An 18,394-nucleotide genomic window follows, 5' to 3' on the forward strand; every position below is an offset into this window, starting at 1 on the left:
AGCCACAGGTTTCCCTGCCTATCGCAAATGGCTGACTGCTAAGTTCATTGTCTATCATCCTATTGTAAATCTTCCCTGAGAGGTTTTCAACTTAAAGGCCAATAAAATCTCAATCAAAGGTCACCTATACCTGAAGGGGCTGTTTTTTCTATTCTACTGATCCACCAGCGTATGAGGCAACAGGCTAGTCTGCAGCCTGTTGCTACTAACAATCTGCCACTGTCATGCATATTGTATGTAAATGATTGTATGCATTACAGAACAACTGCAACTCAAACATATCCAGAAACATTTGCTACCTGTATAATTATTGTGGAGTGGGGAAAACTTGGGGTCTAATATTCACAAGCGTTAGGATCACACCTCAACCTTCACCACCCAAAAATTTAAGCATGTTTCTAAAAAACAACCTGCTTCTTTATTCCCCTTTTGTTGCCTATTATTTCTTCTTCCTCCTCCCCCCCACAAAGTTTTCTTTAGGGATAAACCTTTGAAAAACAATCTGGGAAGGGACTACAATGATATAGTGCCTATTTTTCTAGTAGTGTGATCAGGTGCACAGCCTTAATTTGTATATACTATAGGGAATAAGAATATTATGAGCAACAGTATGAAAAGGCAGACCTCCTTCCTTTCCGAAAGGGTTAATATGGACAATTTTATTTACCAAAGAGAAAGACCAGAAAATATTTGGGATTGGGGAGAGAATAGGGACAGCTGGAGCATATGTAGGTAGTTAGGACATATTTGTAAAGGGGAAAAAAGTATGCATACAGATATAGAAGGAACAGGGATGCAAAACAATTCAGTCAGTATTATTAACGAAGCAGTTGCAGGCCATGTGTTCTACTCAATACTATGTCTGAAGTAGCCCACCCATGAGGCAAGGTGAGATGGCTGCCTCAGGCAGGAGTATCTACAGCAGCAGAAGATCCAGAATTGGCCTCCACAGTCACTTACGGCCTCACCGTTAAGACTGTGTTCATGGAAGACAATCTTACTGGGCTATGAATGATCACCAAAGAAGAAGAGTCATTTAAGAAGAGTCTAAGATACCACATTTAGTAGCTACTTCACTGTTCAATAAATTCTTAATACAATGGATGGACTTGATGAAGTGATACCAGTTTCCTAGTATCTGGTTTAAAGTCACGTACCAGGAGTCTTAAATCACCACGTTTAGTAATCTGAAGTCGATTTCTTTGCTTGGAAAGAAGTTGGCTGACCACACTAAAACCACCTAATAGGATGTTGGAAATGCAACAAGGAGAGCGAGCAGAACTGTCATGTTGTGACCAAATTTCTTAAACTCTGACTTCAGCTCAATGTCATTTTGTACCTTGATTAGTTCTTCCTCCACTACCTCATCTTCCTTGGTATCTGAAAATGGATTTATTACCCAATATGGAATTTCCATCAAAAGAAAGTCCTCAAATAGATCGGACATATTTTTATGCAGCTCATCCAAATGGTCACAAAAAAGGCTTGCAGAACACTGTCTTGTATCCCGCCTTTCTTTTCTAGCTCAGACAGGCTCAGAAATTGGTATAGCTGCTGCTGATATTACGCTTGGATAGAGTTAACTTTGAAATAAATGTAGGAAAGACAGTTTTGGCCTTAATAAAATTGACCTCATTTCCTTGTAACTGCAAATTTATTTCATTGAATAATAAGTGAGCAACACGCTCAGAGGAGCCCCCTCCAGCGCCCCCAGTGGAGGACCTTGAGGTCTCAAAATTCAGTGGTGCTCTTTGCGATGCCAAAATTTGGTGCCCCTCCGCCTCTCACCTTCCATTCTACAGCATAGTTGTAGAATGGCTCCACGTCCAGTATGGCCAAACCACTCAAGCTCCGGTAAATCCATCTCTGGCACCTCCCTTGCCTCTTAGTGCCCCCGCCACCCCCTTCCTCTTAGCAACATCCCTAGGTAATTCCACGTAGGGGGCAGTACCATCTGAACCACTGCTCTAAATGATATACCAAAGGGTGAAAGGTCACTTACATCATACAGCATTAAAGTCTACTATATAGAAATGTATTGTTCATATAGATTTGCTGAAGGTAATAGCTCATTGGGAGTTTAGAGAAGATGCTTTCTCCCTTTCCTACAGGAAGTATTTCAATGTGCACTGGAGGTGCCCTTCCGTGAGATTTTGCCCTAAATCAACAGTGAGCTTTGAGACTGGTTTATTAAGAAACAAGTACGGTCATATGTTTTAATGTGTTGTGGCTGTTTCCAGGTATTCCATTCAATACTTATTTGTACAGTAATTTTATTACACTTGGGATGTTAATATATCCTAAGTTTTTAAAGAATGTTTATGTGTGGGTTAGTAACTGTATAATAAATATCACATTATTATCTTTTTAGATAAGCCCTTGACAAAGGCATTTGTGACCAAAATGCATCGGACATATTGCGGAAATAAAGAACCTGTCCTTTTTCTGACATCTGTGAAATATATTTCTCTTTTGTGCAAACTGTTCTTGAATGCTTCCCTGTTTTGCTGTGTTTTTCTAGGTGGACTGATAACCACAGACAATTCTCTGTTAAACTGCACTTCTCTTCCCATCCCACACGCACGTCAGTTTAGGTTTTTCTGCCCTTGGTTTTCCCTAGCAAGGGGGGTTATTGGGTTGTTTTTGTTTTGATTGTGTCTTTTGTGTTTTTATGTTGTGATTTTATCCTGTGCACTACCCTGAGACCTGTGGGTATAGAGCAGTATATACACTTTATAAATAAATTTCATAAATAATAATAATTAAATAGTTTTAGGAAGAACTGCTGCTCTTTTTGCATTTGTAATATAGGTAGCATTCATTGCTGCTGCATATTGTCTAGCGTCCTAGAATATGCTCTACAAACTGACCAATGTGAGAGTGCAAACTCTCTAAATGTTGAAACCACTTCCTTCCAGGTAGCCCTGTAGCATATACATAGCACATGTGCATAACAATGGAGGCTTTACAACAATAACAAAACTGGAAATTAGAGAAGCAAGAGAGGAACTTTCCCAAATTTGAAGAGTGTGTAAAAGAGTTTTACTAAGTGCCGTGGGATTATAGAGATTTCCCCAGCTACCAAAAAATGTCAAGATGTCTCAGGACTTCACCTTAAAGAGAAGCGAACATTGAACATTTTGCCTCAATTATTTTCTGAAGCTTAAAAAGTCAGCCACAGAGAAAGGCACACAAAGCATAGGTAAGATCCGGGCTTTGTTGTGGTTGAAGTAATGGTACTTTCCCCTGCGTAAACTATTCAGTTACAGTGTTACCTAGCTGCAAAATTAATGAACCTTGGACAAATGTAAAATTTTCATGCTTTCTTATTAAAAATACAGTGGTACCTTGGGTTACAGATGCTTCAGGTTACAGATGCTGCATGTTACAGACTCCGCTAACCCAGAAATAGTACTTCGGGTTAAGAACTTTGCTTCAGGATGAGAACAGAAATCGTGCAGCAGCAGCAGCAGCAGCAGCAGCGGGAGGCCCCATTAGCTAAAGTGGTACCTCAGGTTAAGAACAGTTTCAGGTTAAGAACGGACCTCCAGAATGAATTAAGTTCTTAACCCGAGGTACCACTGTAAAGGATGCAATCTTGCCTATTGTTAGGTCTCTTAAAATTCCATTGACTTCCATGTATGCAAAATTGCAGTCTGTGCACAGTTGTGGAGCAGACCAGTAACCAGAGATCTGCTCTGCCTTGATAAGATAGTGGAGTGAGATTAATAGGCCTTTGGCGCAACGAGGACTGCAGATCTCTACTATGACCAGAATCAGCTACTGTCTGTATATTCAACAGGCTCTTTCTCTGTTTCCTCAAATAGACATAGTGTTGATATTTATCTGGGCCAGTCACTGTGGACTGCATTCAGGGAAGCACAAAGCAGTATTTGTATGTGTGTTTTGGTAAAGTTCATGCGGGGAAAAATGCTTAAAACAAGTAGCTTGAATAAAATAGGACTTATTTTTCCGGGTTATTTGTTTTCTAACACATGGCTTTTAGCATTAGGTTTTCTCCCATTCATCCAGAAGACAAGGCTTAAAAGAGAGTTTCAGAATGCAAACTAAAGATGCAGTTCACAGGATTGTGTGACCAAATCTGCAATTTCCTACACCTATTTACATGGGAGTAAATCCAATTGAACTCCTGTGTAATTTACTTCTGAGTAAATGTGCACAGGATTGCTCTCCACAGCTGTAGCCCTTTGCACACCTACTTAGAAGCAACTCCCCTTTGATCCTGTGGGTCTTATTTGGGTGTGCGTAACAATATATTTATAGATATTCACACACGTTCATGCACGCAGGTTATTAGGATAAGAAGAACTGCAATTTTATGCAGTTTCCTGGGAGTAAGCTCCACTGAACTCAGCTGTGCTGACTTTAGACAGCATAACTCTGCGCTTGAACAAAAGATTTTCAGCCAACTGAAATGCGTTCACTTTCTTTTAATTATAAATGCATACAAACTTGCAGAAATGTGTTAACATTTAATCTATTAGCACGAAGCAGGAACCAAATAAGAGAAAATCAAAGCCATAATGAGCCTCTGTTTGATAACTCTCCACATTCTCTGATTTCCTCTATGCTAATCTGTCACAAACAAACTTGAAATGTTTCATTATCTCCTCATTCACTTGCCAGAGCAAGGGAGGTCAGCCAATTCCCCAATGCTCTGGCAGACAACATCATTCTTTATGCCCTGAAGAATGCTCCCCCCTCTATTACACCATCAGAGAGGTGGTGAGAGGCTGGTTGGGTTTTCTTGGAATTAAGATCACTAGGAACTGTTGGCACTTCTGTGATTATAAGATTTTATTTACCTATACAGTGGTACCTCTGGTTACAAAATTAATTTGTTCCGGAGATCCGTTCTTAACCTGAAACCGTTCTTAAACTGAGGTACCACTTTAGCTAATGGGACCTCCTGCTGCTGCCAGCACATGATTTCTATTCTCATCCTGAGGTAAAGTTCTTAACCCAAGGTACTACTTCCAGGTTAGCAGAGTCTGTAACCTGAAGTGTTTGTAACACAAGGTGTTTGTAACCCGAGGTACCACTGCATATACATGCAGTGGCATAGTGTGTGGGGGGGGCACAGGGGCAGTTTTCCCCCGGCCGAAAGTTGTTGGGGGTACAAACTTTCAAAACCTTATGCTGCCTCAATACAGCTGCACACTTCCATTGCTGGGCTCCATTGAAAATGACTTCTCCATGCGAACCAGGAAGTGACCTCTCCAGAAGTATCTCTTCTTTTCTTATCTCTACAGCTAAAATCTCCTGGGTAACTCCGATGCTGTTAAGCAGTTGAACACGCATGCATGCTCTGTCCTTTCCCCTCCCTCCCATCCTCCCATCGTGTGGCCCCGGGCTCTGACAACCCACACTATGCCACCGTATACATGCTGAGCATAAGATAGAAGGTTCACAGCATCAACACTCCAACAGAGTGATCCTAGAGAAGAGTAAGCAGGATAGCATGGGAGGAAGTGATCCCTTTGGTATCACGCTCCAACCATTTAGACATTTAAAAGTAATCAGCAACATTTTGAACTGTGCCCAGGGGCACAGGGGCACAAATTGGTAGTTGGTGCAGGCTAGGCATATTGTGGTCTCATGGAGATGCACCTATTAATGTCCTTGAAGCTGCATTCTGGAACGACTGCAGCTTTCAAAATTTATTCTGAAGTAGCTAGTATTGAACACAATAATTGCAGTAGTCCAATTGTGATGGACGTAAGGCAGCGATCATAAACCTTTGGGGGCCAGTGGACATATTTGCCGTGAACACATACGCTTATCCACCCAGTTTGACCTCTTTAGTAGTCTTTTTTCACAGCCAGAGTGTCAGGGTTGTGGGGAGAATTTACAAACTCCATTAAGCTTTCTCCAGTCTTTGTACGATATAAGATCAACATAGCTGCCTGAATTTTTAGGTTCTCCTTTGGCACATGACTGTAGATTATCTTGGGGGTGTGGCAATGACCTCCTGCATTTCAAAAATTCACCATTGGGCAATTCTACCAAATTAATGGTAAATAAGTTTTTTAAAGTCAGTAGAAAGCCTTGTCCTATTGATTCTATGCAGCACCAATTGCATTTATGGGAAACTGTGGGGTATGCACCCCAAAGCTTAGAATGCCTCTTAGCTTAGAATATAGTTTCAGTCGCTTCAGAAAGATTATTCAAGAGAATGTAGCTTCAGTCCAGACCTGCCATTTTTTGATGTCACAAGGGTGATGTAAAGCTAACACAGAATGTAGTAGTGGTTTTGTCATTTGCTCTGCAGATGTTAAAGGCACAGCTGCTTGGGAGAAACATCTTACATTGACTACTGCATTGATTTTTTCAAAATGTAGATAAGAGGAAAATATGTCCTGTGGTGGTTCTAATGTACATGAAGGACTGTTTGAGGCCCCATTGTGTTATCCTGCACAGGTCCAGCCTTGGACCATATGCTCCTATTGCAATATTGGGCTAGGGATTTCAAGCATAGCAGGGATTTTTAAAGACACTTTGTAGCCTTGACTCCAAAACAAGGGCCTGGATATGATTAATATATTTAAGAGCAGGCAATGAGAACAGGAAATCCAATCTTCCCTTTTTTCTATATATAGTAAATGCCTTAAAGATAAGCACATAATGGCTTGTATAAATATATTTAAAATGTGTTTTGTAGGCACATATTTTCAATATGTTGTCATGATAAGAACCACATGTAGAGCCTGAAAAATTATGTGAAACTATGTGGAGAGCTTGCCCATAAGTAAAAGTTATGTGCAGTGTATGTATGTGTAAATATTTAGCTGGAAGAATTGGCCGCATGAGAACTGCTTCAGAATGATCCTGGAGACAGGAAGCCACAAATTATAGCTCTGAAATTTACCATGCTTGTATTTCTACATAAATAAAACCAACTGGAAAGTTTGAAAGAAAAAGAACACAAGTAGGGAGGGCAGATCAGAGAGAAAAATGATGTAAAAACAATTTCCTTGGCTCAGTTCAGAGGATTTAAGCTTATTAAAACATGGAAGAACAGCCTGGGAATAAACAATCTTCCCAGCTTTAGTCTAAATTCTGTATAAGTTTAGGACTAGTTTGCAAAAAAATACTCATTTTCCACGTGATCAGTCCTAGCCATCCTTGAGAATATGGACAAACATAATCTCTTTATTGTCTTAATATGGATGTCTGCAGCAGCAATAATCTACATGCTTATTTTGACTCAATTATTCATAGAATCAAAGAATTTTAGAGTTGGAAGGGACTTGTGGTGGCTTATCGACCGGCATTTGCAACAATAGTAATTGCTTCTGGTGATATCTGTTATCACCCAGTTTGTACATTTTATATTTGTCCACAACACCATTGTCTTGACGATGTCTCAGTTGTTTGGATGTATGGAGAGAGTGCTGTGTGAATCAAAGTTGGGTCAAAGCATTAATCTTTTCTATGGTGATTAATGCCATTTGGTTTTTAGCACCAAGTTCTGCAACAATTAGGACGCGGGTGGCGCTGTGGTCTAAACCACTGAGCCTAGGGCTTGCTGATCAGAAGGTCAGTGGTTTGAATCCCCGCGACGGGGTGAGCTCCTGTTGCTCGGTCCCTGCTCCTGCCAACCTAGCAGTTCGAAAGCACGTCAAAGTGCAAGTAGATAAATAGGTATCGCTCTGGCGTGAAGGTAAACGGCGTTTCCGTGCACTGCTCTGGTTCGCCAGAAGCGGCTTAGTCATGCTGGCCACATGATTCGGAAGCTGTGTGTGGACAAACGCCAGCTCCCTCAACCAGTAAAACGACATGAGTGCCGCAACCCCAGAGTCGTCCACGACTGGACCTAACGTTCAGGGGTACCTTTGCTATACCTCTGCAACAATTAGAAGGACATGCAGTAGATAACAGAATGCCCCATGCTACTTTTCATTGCAGGTTGGATGTGTGTGTCATATTTGTAAAGGCTTCTTTACATAAGAAAACTGTCTCACATTGAAACCAGCAGGGAGCTGTTTGAGTTTAAAACTTCCTCTCTGATGTGCTAGGTTTTTTTCACTTGTTGGGTGTCTGTGTGGTGGAGCATCTAAAAATAGCATTCCCTACAAACATCTAGAAGTGGAGCAGCCCAGTGTGTATACACCATACACCAGGAAATTGTTGGTTGTTTCTCCAGTTCTAAAGCTTTGCTTTAGGTAAAATTGAAGGTATTTGTTATGAGCTTGCCCTTTCTGGCTTACTGCAAATGAGTCAGTCTCTATGGCTTTAACGAAAAGGATTGTGATTGGGAGTCTGGTATTTTGAGAAAGGCATACCAATGTTCCTTAATGACCAGGGCCTATCAGGAGGGCCATTTGGCCTGGAGCCTCCATCTCAAAGGAAGCCTTGGATTCAACGTGCTGGTTTTTTGGCATCTGATAAGTTTTGCAACTCATTTTTGACCAAAATGTGACACTTTCACAGCTTAGAACTGTAGATTTAAGCGAGGAAGAGATGTGATTTGCTAAAATACATTTCACATTCCATCTGTATGTTTAGTTCTCAGACTTCCTCTCATGCAGATCATTTCTATGCCTTGCTTTGAGTCGCAAGCAAGCAAGTAGGCAGCTTTTGGTGGTTGAATGCAGGGTGCCTTGCAGACCAAGAGGAGAGAAAACAGAGAGCTTCTAGTTGGCATTAAATGGAAACTGGGTTGGAGGGCCGCTTTTGGCAGACTGCCCAACTTGCTCTGTATGGAACCTCTGCCTGCAATAGAATAATAATAATAATTTTATTATTTATAGCCCGCCCATCTGACTGGGTTTCCCCAGCCACTCTCTGCATGTATATTTGCAAGTAAGGCAAAGATTACAAAGAAACTATACGTTTCCACTGTTCTCTCACACAAAGGAATTCAAACCTCAGGCAGAGTGATATGATAGCTAGGAATGGGAGAATCTGCCAATTTCAGCTCCTCTCAATTTCTCATGTTTGCAGGCTGGAGAACTGCATGCAGAATTTGGATAAGTTTCAAATTCAATGAATGGCTGTGTTTTGGTTTGGGCATTGGTTCAGAAACTATCGGTTAGATAAATTCACCTTTAAATGCCAACTGAATAGACTTTCTCCCCCATTCCTTGCAATAACTGCTGGTGGTAAGGAAAACATATAGGTATAAAAAGAGAATTCCCTGGATGCCAAGATACAGATTTGGAGCAAGTACTCTTTGGTGAGAGAAACCCAGCAGAAATTTAAAATCACAAAGTATGCTGCAAAGTAAAGTGTGGAAATATAGGCTTCAAAACATGTGCCCTTGTGAGTTCCAAAAATGTCCCCTGATCCCAAGAAAGGATACCATCAGGGTCAATGGGACAAATGAGAGGCAAGCAGGCATGTTTGTACAGAAGAAGGCCCTTCAGATATCCTGGCTCCAGACTAAAAGGCTTGAAAGGTTAGCACCAGCACTTTGATTTGGGCTCCTAAACAAATCAGATTCCTCCAGACTGACTACCAATTTGTTTCTTGACTCAATTCAAAGCCCTGAAACCTCAGCTGGTTTAGATGCTGCAGCCAGGCAATTTTCAATACAGGAGTTGAATATTCCCAGTTAGCAGCTCTAGTTAACAATCTTACCAAGTCAAGTTTCTGGATACTTTTGAAAGGCAGTCCCACATCGATCACACTGCAGTAGTCCTGACATGATGTATGTTAGGCATGTGTTACAGTGACCTGATCTCTAGTGTCTAGGAATGACAAACTGAAGGCACCAGCCTAAGATGGGCAAAGGTGCATCTGTCTTTCACTATCACCCTGGTAGTATTGGGTCCAGAAGCACCCCAAGACTAAAAATCTGCATTTTAAAAGGAGGTGCTACCCCATCCAACATCCAAGCTGAACTGTATTGTTGGATCAGTAGTTTGACTGACCTTGCCTGAATTCAGCTCACATCTTATTCATTACCACCTCCAGACACTGATCCAGAACTTCAACAGCCTGCAGGGACGCGGACTTACAAAAAATATTGGGGGGGCCCGGGAAAGCTCATGAATAATAAATAAGCTCATGAATATGCAAATAAAGTGGCGCCGCCTCCTCGTGAGCGAATAGGGGAGAGTGTGCTGCGCATATTAATCAGCTCCTAAGGAAATTGGGTGGAGCTTTTGCTCGGGAGGGAGGGCAGGAGGCATGCAGCCCACCCCTCCCTGTGCATTTTGGGCTGGGGGAGGGGCGGCGATGGCGCTCTGCTGGAGGGGCGCCGGAGATTATTGGGGGGGCGGAGCCCCCCCAAACGAATTTTTGAGGGGGCTCGGGCCCCCTCAAGCCCCATGGAGTCGGCGCCTATGACAGCCTGTGACTTAAACAACACTTAAAACTGAGTGTCATCTGCATGCATATTGCATAGAACTGAGTGGCAAACAAATGCTACGAGGGCCAAAGAAACAGAACCAGTGGTATGCTTTCCTTGCTGGCTCTATAAATAAGCATAAAAATAACTTTATTGTTCTGTCATCAGAGATGGCAATAATGAACCTGGCATTGAAATAGTTACCTGTGTGGAACCATGACGATTTTAAGGAATGAATGCTCTTAGGCTGAAATCCTATGCACACTTATCTGAAAGTAAATCCTATTGAAGAGAGTGGCACTGACTTCTGATTAAACGTGCTTAGAATTGTGCCATATCTGTTAGTTGTTAAGCCCTCACGGCTAATAAAAGGCTCTAACTTCTTATTTTATGTTAGCAACCCCTAGCATTCTTATGAAATAATTCCTTCCACAGTACTTTGGGAATGACATGTTTGTGGTATAGATGCTGATTTTAAAAATTATTTTTAAACACACATATGTTTTACTATTAACATGTAACTTGCTAAGTGTTATTAGCAGTGTATCTGTGATTATTCTCCAGAGGTTTAGTAACCTATTTTCTTTGCACAGTGTAGGGCAGGGCTATTATATGTGAAACTTAAATTAAACTGTGTAGCATTTAAGAGCCAGTTAAAACTAGTGGGATCTTGAAAAATCTTGCAGTACTTTGATGTTTGCCTCATGGACATTACACTGATAACATGATTACCTCAGCTAAATAGACTCACTGTAAAGCAAAACCACTCTTGAGTTTATTCTTGTAGTTTGGGAGTGGGAACCATTGGCCCTTCAGATGTTGCTAAACTACAACTTCTACCAGCCCCAGCAGATGTGGCCAATGGGCAGGGATGATGGGAGTTGTAGTTAAGTGACACCTGGAGGGTCATGTTCCCCATACCTGATGTAGAACCTTGGTCTAAGCAGGAAATTGTTTTGAGTCTGGGCTTGCCAGGTCACCCCTAGAATCACAGAATCACGGAATCATAGAACTGCAAAGTTGGAAGGGAGCATGAGGATCATCTAGTCCAAGTTAGCAACGGTGAGAAGGGAAGTTACAGGGAACCAGGCAGAGCACCATCTCGGTTGTGGCGCCTGCCCTCCCATCAGATGTCAAGGAAATAAACAACTATCTGACTTTTAGAAGACATCTGAAGGCAGCCCTGTTTAGGGAAGTTTTTCATGTCTGATGTTTTATTGTATTTTTAATATTTTGTTGGAAGCCACCCAGAGTGGCTAGGGAAACCCAGCCAGATGGGCGGGGTATAAATAATAAATTATTATTATTATCAATATTAAGCTCCTGCAATGCAGGAATTTATGTCCCACCTGGGGTTCGAACCCACGACCCTGAGATTAAGCATCTCACGCTCTACCAACTGAGCTATTATGGGTCAGAAGCAGCTTTCCAGGAACAAAGTAAGGATAAGAGACTTCAGAGATTCTTTGAGCACCTTCAAAACACATTTTCTTCACACATGTATTGCCATATGTATGTATCTCTATATATGTACCCTCCCAACACTTTAAAGCCAAAATTCAGGATTCCATCTTTTTTGTTATTGCAAGAGAATGGTTGCTGTGATCTCATGCATTTTTGCACCTCAAACCCCTCAAAGTGCTTTTTTGGGGGATGGCATCCCAAAATGAGAGTTTTGAGGCACCACACGAGATCACGGGCCCCCAAAAACACTTTTTGGGGGGGAAATTGTGCCACAAAATTGCACAAGATCACGGCAGCCATAATGGTCACTGTTCTCTTATGATAAAAAACGGGATGTCCCAGTTTTTCCAGGACACTTGCAGGGTTATGCATACACCTGGGATTACAGAGCAGGAGTTACCCTGAACATATGACTTTACCTGCTTGCTTTCTGTGTATCAGGCTGCTCCTCCAAAGCAAGGAGCACAGTAAAGAGGGGAAGGTGGTGTGTTACTGCTGCTGCTGGTGTGATAATGCTTAAAAGAAAAAGAAAAATAACTTCATGCCTTTAGCTTTGCCTGAAAATAACAGTCTCCCACAACCTCACTCTTTGTGGGTGCAGGTGAACGGATCCTGGGGCTCCCATATAATTAAAAACAAAAACAAACCACCCCCTAATTGCAAACCATGCTCTCCTCCAGTCATAATGTTATTAGGTATATATAAAAAAAGACATGTGCCTTTGCGGTTAAGGACTTTGCAGCCTAGATGGTAGTTAATGGTTAAACACCTCATGATTGAAAATGAATAAAGTTTGTACTATAGCATACATGTATTGTGTGTAATCGGAGCTTTGATGTTGGGTCTTTATAATACAAGTACTATGACTTGTATTTCTTTATGAAAATGGAAAATACTTTCATTTAAGTCCACCTCCACATTCAGTCCAAAGGAATGATGAATTTGTGGCTTGCTGGGGGGCTTTTAAGGTCTATAAACCACCTACATTTTCCTTCCAACCATTAATAATCACTATAAAGCTCTTATCATAGAAAAGTCTTTGACAACAAAATTGTAGGCCTTCTGCAAACCCTTCCCTTGAGATATAGGGATAGAAACACAAATGCCCTAAATTGCAATCCTTTACACCCTCGCCTGGGAATAAGTTCCATCGAACCTAATGTGGTTTAATTCTGAGCAGATAGACTTACTCAGCAGTAAGCCCCATTGAGCTCAATGGTACATACAGAATTGAGGTCTAAATATTTCCCCTTCAAATCAGTAGGACTGTGTTCACTGTTTTCTCTGTGTAAAAAAAATTTCAACTACATATACTAATGCTATGATGTTAAACAAACATTTCAGGAAACGAGTGATTCAAATGTTTGGCATTACACTGTAGATATGTTGCTGCTTTTTGAACTCCAGTGGTACATCTATTGTTAATTATCCTAACCAACCATGAAATCTAATGAAATAGCAAAAGTAAAGAAATAGATACTGCCACCATGTGGAAACTAGCAAGAGAAAATAGCACTAAGAGTAGCTCCTGAACAGATACACCAGAGCAGTTATTGAAAACTAATCTTTCTGTCTGTCTATAATAAAATCTAATTAATGACTTTTTAAAAATTGCTTGCTTAATCATTCAGTGAGCATTAGCGTTGTGCAAGATCTTCCAGACTAAAAATTTCAAAATAAAGGACAGAGTTGGCCTTTTATTTCTGACTTATATAATTTTATATGTAGCTACAGAGATAGCTGCAAGATTGCAAGTCCTTGAATTGGAATGAATATTTCTAATTAGGCAAACCTTGCATTCTTTGCTTTTGAGCATGGGTTCCCAAACTGTGGTCCATGCGCTTAATTTAGGTGGTTGGTTGTGTGTCTGTAAAAATAGGATTACAAACCATATAACTCCTTGCACAGCCTAGAACAATGGTTACAACAGGTAGAAAAATAATTTAAGTGGTCTGCCAAGAGCCTCAGCAATTTTCAAGGGGTGGGAGGTGGGGGGAGTTTGGGACCCATTGCATTAGAGTGCTCAAAGAATTTCAGATAAGGTGTGCTAACACTGATTAAGGTGTGGTTAAGAGTTATGAAGAAGATTCTTTGAAGCATGTTACCATGTTGCTTGCTGGCAAAGTTTTTTTGGAAAACGAACACATCACGTGTGTACAGCTAGAATTAGTTGGATAAGAAAAACTGACAATAAAATAGCTGATGTGAGGAAAAAAGTTTATGCCTGCATTATGCAGTGGCGGGTAGGAAGAAGGTAGATAAAAATCTGTTTGGTTGATTTGTAAGTTCTTTTTAAATTGGCTACTCTAAAGGAGGAGTCTTGGGAGAAAAGTAGGAAACTTTTTTGAAATGGCAGTAAACTCTTTACTTATACTGAAAACAAATTCATGGGTCGATAGGATTCCTGGCCCTTAATTCTAAATGTCTGTCTTGAGAAGGGGGCAGCAACCTTTTTCAGCTGTGAGCCGGTACACCATCTCTCAGACCATGTGGTGGGCCGGACTATATTTTGAAAAATAATAATGAACGAATTCCTATGCCCCACAAATAACCCAGAGATGCATTTTAAATAAACGGACACATTCTACTCATGTAAAAACACACTGATTCTCAGACCGTCCATGGGCTGGATTGAGAAAGCGATTCGGCCTTAGGTTGCCTACCCCTGGTCTTGAATTTTTCCACTTGACTTTGTTCGGTGGTTCTAAAGGTAAAGATAAAGGACCCCTGACAGTTAAGTCCAGTCGCAGACTGGCACTCATCTTGCTTTACAGGCCGAGGGAGCCGGCGTTTGTCCGCAGACAGTTTTTCCAGGTCATGTGGCCAGCATGACTAAGCCACTTCTGGTGCAACAGAGCATCAAAACCAGAGCAGTGCACGGAAACGCCATTTACCTTCCTGCCAGAGCAGTACCTATTTATCAACTTGCACTTTTTGGTGTGCTTTTGAACTGCTAGGTTGGCAGGAGCTGGGACTAAGCAATGGGAGCTCACTCCATCACGGGGATTCGAACCACCGACCTTCTGATCGGCAAGCCCAAGAGGCTCAGTGGTTTAGACCACAGCCCCACCCGCGTCCCTTCGGTGGTTCTAGTAAGGTAAAAAAGGTAAAGGACCCCTGGACGGTTACATCCAGTCAAAGGCAACTATGGGTTTGCAGCGCTCATCTCGCTTTCAGGCCAAGGGAGCCGGCGTTTGTCCACAGACAGCTTTCCGGGTCATGTGGCCAGCATGACTAAACAACTTCTAAACAGAACACTGTGATGGAAACCAGAGCACACGGAAACACAATTTACCTTCCCACCACAGTGGTACCTATTTATCTACTTGCACTGGCATGCTTTCAAGTTGCTAGGTTGGCAGGAGCTGGGACAGAGAAAAGGGAGCTCACCCCATTGCGGGATTTGAACTGCCGACCTTCCGATTGGCAAGCCCAAGAGGCTCAGTGGTTTAGACCACAGTGGCACCCATTTCCCTGCCAAACTCACTAGATTATTTCCCATAACATTGACGGTTGCCTGCCTCTATGATACAGGTACTCCTGTTCCCCCCCCCCAAAAAAAAGGGCTAATAGCAGCTTGGGATGTAATTTAGATCAGGAAAATGGCACAGGAGATTGGGTTAAACAACACACCAGTGCACTTCCTCCAATGAATTTAGAACAAAACCCTCCCATATCTGTGGATGCTTTAAATTAAGTAAAAAAATTCAGGAGCCCATGTCACATCTGTTTCAGACTTTATCTCATGCTGGGGGAAAATGAATCTGAAGATAAACTGCCTGAGGGTTCAGGAGGAGTGCTAATCCTGCCTTGCATAGAGGAAACAACTTTTTAGGCTGGTGGGTGGATGGCTTCTATTTGCAGCACAGCTGTAGGTGGGGGTGACTGGTGTTGAGGGGTTTGACAGGGGACCCAGGCCAGGGGGAGTGGGTGAGCTGCTAGCTCTGTCTGAATCATTACACACAGAGGATCTACTGAGAGCAATGGGACTTGGTGAGTCATCCGCCAAGTTCACTTTGCGTGGGTATCGCAGTAGAGTTGAATTGGGTAGACTTATATTGTAGTTGCTTAGGGCTATAAGCAATTGCCAGTGACGAAGTATTGGTGCGTAGAAGTGGTGCTCTTTCTCCCTTCTCATGGATAAGATAGAGTTGTGCCATTTGACCTTAGGAAACAGCGGAAAAAATGCCCTGTTTGTACTCTGGTGCCCCCTCCAAACTGTTGGTACACTAAACCGTGCTGGGCATCTTGCACCAACTAGAGAACGCCAGGCAGCTGCGTTCTCCCCCACAAGTGACCCTCGGGATGATTCAACACTCTTCTTTCCCCATGTGCTTCTGCAACACACATCCGAAGATATATGCACACAATACAGTGGTACCTCGGGTTAAGTACTTAATTCGTTCCAGAGGTCCGTTCTTAACCTGAAACTGTTCTTAACCTGAAGCACCACTTTAGCTAATGGGGCCTCCTGTTCCGCTGCGCCACCGGAGCAAGATTTCTGTTCTCATCCTGAAGCAAAGTTCTTAACCCGAGGTACTATTTCTGGGTTAGCGGAGTCTGTAACCTGAAGCGTATGTAACCTGAAGCGTATGTAACCCGAGGTACCACTGTACTGTAGCAGAGTCCAAGCAGAAGCTAGGTGTGGAATCTAAGCTACAAGTGTTACAGAACAAAGGAAACATGGCTCCTCTTTCTTCTTCTCCGAGAGAGAACAGACTAAAAGCAATAGTACAACAAAACGGAACAGTGTAACTGAACTTCCGTTCTCATGACTCCAATAGTATGGAATGTCAACATAGACATGTGATGAAAACAATCACACATCCAGCAATGGAGGAATGAAATCTCAATCTCAACATCCTTTTCTTATTGCACTTTCAGGATAATTGGGATCACAAACCTGACTGACTGAGGGCTACCTATGTGTGCTGCCCTCAGGGCTGGCCTAAGACATTTTGGCACCAGTGTTATGAGAGAAGGACAAAAACTTCTCTCTCTTCACTTCATGCATAATTTTATGAACTTCTATCATGTTGCCTCTTACTCCCTCCCTTTTTTATAAATCAAAAAGTACCAAATGATGCAATCTTTCCTCATGGTAACCACTTAGATTGCTGCACTCAAACGCTTTTATTTATTTATTTTCATAAAATTTATACAGCGTCTGATCGTATAACCCCCCCCACACACAAAGCGACTTGCAAAAAGATAACATTACAAAAACAAGAAAACCAAGGGAGGAAATCACAAACATACAGAACTCAAAATACTAAAACAGATTAAAATTACCTCAGCTTTCTAAGCATCTGGGTAGGGCTTGTCTGAACAAGAATGTTTTTAGCGGGTGCCGAAAGAGTGGAATAAAGCAGAGGAGTTAAGTGTTGCTAGTTGTTGTTTTTTTTAAAGAAGAAACATAAAACTTGTCTCTATGGAAATAATTATCATTGAAAAGCAGTGGGAAATCGAGGAGGCTGACCTTGGCTGTTTTAGTGGTTTTTCTTCTAAATGTATTGCAGAGGAGTCAGAGACTTAAGAAAAGCAACCAGTCAGCTTTCCACTGACTTTTGTGTGAGAGAGACTGGCTCTGTTTAAATCAGGAGTGTGGCTCAGGGGCTCTGTGTCTTTTGTGCCATCCCCTCAATTTCCTGCTTCTTTAACTTTTTTTTTTAAAAAAGTTTGCTTACAGGGTGGCAGGGTGCCCTGCAAAGTGCTGTGCGAACCACACACTAGCTTAGTTTGCTTTCCGGTTGTGACACCTGTCATGATAGTTGGATGTCATGTGTGGATGATATTGACAGGTGACAGGAAGCTTGTAAGTACATGCAATAGCTGGATGGTGTGGAGAAGGAGAAGAGTGCAAGAGATGCAATGTAAGATGTTGGACAAGACTTGTTTCAGCTTAAAATGTACACAGACAGAAGTTCTTCCCAACTGATGGCGAGTGGGGCAGAGGTCCCAATCCAAATTCACATGAACTTGAAAAAGCAGCCCTAATTTTAGTGGTGCAGGATAGCAGTGTTCTTCAACCTTGAACCCCCCAGATGTTGCTGGACTACAACTCCCATCATCCCCAGCCAGTTCCACCAATGGTCAGGTTGAAGTACACTGACATAGAGGATAAAGGAGGAGTTAAAAGAGATAGCTCTGGGTTGCATCATTAAGTACAACTGCTTTTCCTGTGTGTCCACAGCTATGTTAGCCTGTACAGTGAACATGACAACGCAACTCACACGCTCAATATGTTTCTTGGCTACGTAGGTTAAGAATTAGGGAACCTGACTGCTTCTGCTTAATCTTGATTGAGCAAAATTAATATGCCCCCTCTCTTCCAGTTTGGTCTCGACTGGAAATTGTTATGCCACCCAGCTTATTCTCTTTGGTTTGCCTGCTCATGACTTTCCCACCAGTTTCCTCTTGGGTAATCTTTCATTGCAACCAATTTGAGTAAGAAGAGTTTCCTGTCTCCTCTGAGAAGGTGGAGAAAGTGGCAGCGCTGGAGGGGGGTCTCTTGAATTCCTGACTCCTGGGTATGTGCAACTTGCTCCTCTAAATTTTCAGTGAAATGCTATTCTGGTATTTACCTCCTGTGTGATATAGTAGGCTAGGAGTTAC

General features: G+C 42.0%; 1 protein-coding gene across 3 annotated transcripts in view; it reads left to right on the plus strand.

Annotated features, from left to right (window-relative positions):
• Positions 1-3,139: 3,139 nt before the first annotated feature.
• The window catches only part of IPCEF1 (interaction protein for cytohesin exchange factors 1), a 52,506-nt gene continuing 37,251 nt past the window's right edge, over positions 3,140-18,394 (plus strand). The window contains exon 1 of one of the 3 annotated variants that reach the window (XM_081905203.1): positions 3,140-3,202. The gene's annotated coding sequence lies outside the window, so the exon portion shown is untranslated. Of the gene's footprint in view, positions 3,203-18,223; positions 18,310-18,394 lie in introns of those variants that run through there. The other 2 variants (XM_081905204.1, XM_081905200.1) reach the window with 2 other exon arrangements.

Source organism: Podarcis melisellensis, assembly GCF_964234715.1.
Source record: "Podarcis melisellensis genome assembly, chromosome: 3".
NCBI classification, from domain to species: Eukaryota; Metazoa; Chordata; class Lepidosauria; order Squamata; family Lacertidae; genus Podarcis; species Podarcis melisellensis.